Source organism: Tupaia chinensis, unplaced genomic scaffold (genome assembly GCF_000334495.1).
Source record: "Tupaia chinensis unplaced genomic scaffold, TupChi_1.0 Scaffold000272_1, whole genome shotgun sequence".
NCBI lineage: Eukaryota > Metazoa > Chordata > Mammalia > Scandentia > Tupaiidae > Tupaia > Tupaia belangeri.
Genome location: NW_006159754.1, coordinates 3,840,381 through 3,845,368, shown reverse-complemented (window position 1 = coordinate 3,845,368; position 4,988 = coordinate 3,840,381). Strand labels below are relative to the sequence as shown.

General features: G+C 39.7%; 1 pseudogene; it reads right to left on the bottom strand.

Moving 5' to 3' along the window:
* Positions 1-430: 430 nt before the first annotated feature.
* On the bottom strand, positions 431-3,937 carry LOC114007998 (ADP-ribosylation factor 1 pseudogene; annotated as a pseudogene).
* Positions 3,938-4,988: the final 1,051 nt, after the last annotated feature.

Below are 4,988 nucleotides of genomic sequence, written 5' to 3'. Positions count from 1 at the left end.
ATCTCTGTCGTGACCATGCTGAATTGATCACAGTTTTATCACTGTCTCTTACGTTCCCATAGGGGCCACAGATGACCTGATGGACTGATTTTCAGGCTGTTTCTGCAAAACCTACACTAGGCTTAGCCTCTGTTCTGTGTTCTCCTTCTCTTGTACTTTTAACTACTTCTAAAAATGCATTGAATTTGAGTTAAAAATCAACCACCAAAACAATCATCCACATCAACACAAATCTAAAGCCAGGAGGGGCTTCCAGCTCTTCTAACACAAAGACTCTGGAAGGCCAGGTGACAATGTGCCCAAATCCCTTCTGAGTACTAAACAATGAGTTGATTTTTTCTTTTTATAATAAAAAAAAAAAAAGAAAAAGAAAAGCCAAGTAATGTTGGATAGGAGTACCAGAAACTGCCTCCTTGGAAACAACATTTATTTACATTAAATAAAAAACTTGGTTGCAAGCTGTGTCTGCCACATTTACAGCACCGTGCGATGTACACTGTGACCAAAACCCACAGAGACGCCTTCTGGCACTCGCTACCGCAGGTCTCACATTTGCCACTTGCGAGTCAAACCGAGTGCAGAGGGGAGTGCGAGGGAGAGTGCGGGAGTGTGCCTGTCCTCGTGGGTCCTGCAGCTGATCAGACAGCCAGTCTAGTCCTTCACTGAGCTGGTCCCCCAGTGCTGCAGGTGGCCTGAATGTACCAGTTCCTGGTGGCACAGAGTGCAGCCCCAGCTTCTCTGTGATTTTTGGCCATGCTCATGGCTCTGGGGAGGTCCTGCTTATTGACAAACGCTGGCAGGAAGGCATCGCTGAGCTTGTCTTTGGCCAGCCTCCTCATGAGCTCCTGGCAGGTCTCGATCACACGCTTTCTGTCATTGCTGTCCGCCATACGACCAAGCCTTGTGTGTTCTGAAAATTAGTGGCACCACAGCAGCGGGGTCTTGTCCTACCCACCCATGTCCCACACAGTGAAGCTGAGGTTCTTTCTTATACTCCACAGTCTCCACCTAGAAACCTGTGGTGAGGACGGTAGTTACGATTTCAGGAGCTTCAACTGGTGCAGAATTGCCGTCTTCTCTACAACATCCAGGCCAATCATGAGGATATGCATTTCTTTATGACCAAAACTTCCTTGAAGAGGTTTGCGAAGATATTCCCTATGCTTGTGGATGAGTGGAAGTGACACTGACCAGAGAAACCTCAGCAACTGATGCTCTCACCTTCTTTCAACTATCCTTCTCCTACCTGAATTGCCTCCTCCATCTTGAATCTTACTATGGTATATTATCCAAAAGAAAAAGAAAATCTCTGACATACCAAGTAAGCAAATATTTTTATATATTAGTATTGGTGTTGAGAAAAGAAATTACTTGAAAGACTAGATTTTAAGGATCCAGTTGCAATATGCGTTTTATAGATATGCATTCAATCACCGTCTTTCATTATAGCTCGTAAGATGAATTTTTCAACTGTGAAATATATGGTATATTAGTCCAGTTAAAGATATTACCATATACGTTATCATCAAGAGATCATTTTCCATTTTTGTGTTCCTTAAAAGTGCTGCTTCTTTTTCCCTTTGTTTCCCTTCTTCTCACACTATCCCATTTCTTACCATCCTCCCACACTGCCTGTAGTAGCCACAATTGTTCTCCAGGCCTTTATATCTTCCAATCTTTCAGCAATATTTGCTTTCAATTAACTTGAAGGAGAATCCAAGTAACATGCTCACTGATGGCGCCTGTGAAATGTTAATGACACATCCCTATGTGATCTTGGTATACCATTCTGAAAAAACTAAGAAGTTGAGGAATACTGCTCTAACAAAGTCCCTTTCTTCCCAGATACTTAATTTATATTAATTCATTGCTCATAATTTGTCTCCTCCCTTAAAGAAATTGAAAGGAAAAGTAGGAATGAAATTTATGCTGGACCTGTTTCTTTTTAAGATGCCATTCATTCACTGCAAAATAGTAATGATTACGCTTTATGTTAAATGTTACTCTATAAATCTTATTTCCCATTTATGTTGTCTTGATTATATATTTTCCTATTGTAAATGTAACTTAATCTTTAAAGCATGTTGCAACACTTAGGACAATGTGAACACATGGATGACAATAAAAAAAGGATGATGATGATGAACCTCTAAACTTAAATTTATACATACATAACTTTTATATAGCAAGTTAGGCTGAAGTAATAAGTAGAATACTTGAAAGCACAAGTTCATACTAAATAAAGATAAAATCTACAGGACTTGTGAAATGAAATAGCAATTCAAGGAGCTAAACAAGTCATATCAAATTCTCCACTGCCAGAGAGCTTACTCATGTATCATTTAGAGATGACAGTCACAAATTACTAACGCATTAGGAGTCCACTCTATGTGAAACAGTAATATAATAGTTGATTTTAAATACTCACACTCTACGAGGAGCCCTAGTCTTGCAACTATTTAAAATTATTATGAAAAAGTTCTGAAGCAACTTAAAAACATGTACGATAATACAGTTTTCAAAATTAGAGAATGTGGACTAATTATTTGGAAAAAAAAAAAAAAGATCTGGTAGGGATAAGCTGTGAAGCTTCCTTCAGAAGAATAAATAATCTTGCAAAAACAGTTTTCACTGGAAGGCAGGTTTAGGCAGCCCAGCAGCTGAAAGCTAAAGTCCTGTCCCCCATTCATCTTTCCCTGCTGTTCTTCTCCCCCGTCCCCCACCATTCCACTGTGTTCTTTGTTTTAGTTTCTATTTTTGTTTTTGTTTTCAGACATGCTAGACAAGGCCCTGTCTATGACTTTTTGCATTGCTTACTTCCTCTACCTGAAATAGTTTTCACATCTTGCTCCATTCCCTGCCTCATGTCACCTATCCATTGAGGTTTACCCATTTCCTTCTGCATAACGTTGCCATCCTCTCATCACCAGCTCTCCTCTCCCATCCTCTGTTTTATATTTTCCCATGGCACATGGTACATCTAACAAACAATATAACTGGGTTATTTACTATGCTTTCGCTTTTACTCTCTGGAATGCAAGCTCCATGAAAGCAGAGACTTTAGTTTCTTTTGCTCACTGCTGTATCTCCAGTACTTGAAATTTAGGAGATAATCAATAAAAGACATTACACGATGAATGATATCCCAGTTGTTTCTGAAATTCACACCCTGTACGTCAGAGGCTTCTTTAGAACAAAATGACAAAACCTCTTACAAACTTAATTTCCAAAATAATCTTCCGTCCCTGTCAGTAGTAATAATGGGGGAGACTACCATAAAGGGTTAAGAAATAAGACAATAAGCCATCCTCTATTTTTGTAAGCCATTTGTGATAGAGATAGCTTAACCTCATTACTAAGGTAGTGAGGTAATAGAGAATAGAGTAATAGTTAACAGAGAAGCTTATATTTATTTCTTTACTCACTCTGTCAGTCGGCTAACCAAAGACATTTATTCAACATCTGCCAATAACTGTGTTATTAGTCATTGAAAGGTAAACAGGGGTATGCACCCGCCTCATGAGACCACAAGCTAATGAAGTGGGGCATGTCTTGTTTTCCAACTGTATATTTCTTCAAAAAGTTTTTAACTAAATAAGCAAGTAGTTTATTTATTTATTTATTTATTTATTTATTTATTTAAATGCAAGTAGTATAACAGACCCCCATTCCTCTATAATGTCTCCCCCCAAGTAGAAATTGTTCATCTGATCCTTCTTCACTTACCCTCTGCCACCTTGATCCAGCTAAACTTCTGCTCGCTCTTCCATCTTACAATAGAAGTTATTTCTTCTAATCTCCAAGTCTGAATCCCATGTGGCACTTTGGTGCTGGTCTTGAGGCTGCCACAGTTGAGGCACAGCCTCTGTAAACTGAGGAGAACACTATTCACATCACGATCTGGAGGACACAGTGGTGCCCTGGTGATGTGCAGCATGGTGGCCACACTGTGTCTCTGTCACAGTGCTAGCCACACTCACAAGAGATCAGGCAGGAGATACCAAAAGTCAACACAGAAAAATGCCAAATCTATGCCTCTGTCGTGATGCCGTATAAGAGGCCTTATACTTTCCTATTTTTATACTTATCAGTTTTCTTAGGGAAAGAAGCAGAGACGTTCAGATCAACTAAGAAATTGGGTATTTTTATCCAAGAGAACAAATCTTTCCTCAAAGGTCTAAGAGTAAGTATCTCAGCAATAGTACCTGAGCACCACAACAGCAGGTTCTTTGGTCTGGTCCATTGCCAAGTCCCCTCTCCCTAGAAGAGCATGCCGTCTGTAGTAGGTCCTGAAGAAGATTTACCGAATGCATGGAGTCAAGTTATCTTATAATTATGGAATTAGACTATGTTCAAGCCAGATTCAGTGCCCTGGAGGAAATGTTTATCAGAGCCAAACAGGCATACATGTTCCCTTTCTGTTATATCAGTGCCTTCTCCACACATTAGCTTGGTAAGAAATTGCAGTTCCTTAGTATCAGGCAGCTCTGTAAATTTTTTCATTCACAGAGGGACGAGGAAAGAGAAAGAAGAAGGACAACAACAGCAACAAAACCACAAAAAGAAATTCATGGGGACTAGAATCACAGGAAAGGAGAACATACTCTATAAATTTTCTGTCTCGGTACACACAGTAACATTTCTATAGCACTTTGCAGACCCACGGAATTGCACGCGCCCTATCTCCTTTTCTACTCACCATGGAAGATGGAGACCGAGCAGCCATTTCCTTCCTGTCAAGATAAGACAGAATCTCTGTACTCTAAATGCAGTTCCTTTGAAAAGTTTCTTCTACATCGCAAAGGTCAGGAAAATTAATCATCACAGGCTGTTTGTTATCTCTCAATAGTGTTTATTTTCATGGAAGTTTTCTGCCCTTTAGAGAACAAAAAGGGACCAAAGCAACTTTTATGGCACAGGGTTGCAAGGTTAAGGTTTCATGAGGTTTTCTCCACACAACTCTAGGATTCTATAAAAGCATGCTGAGG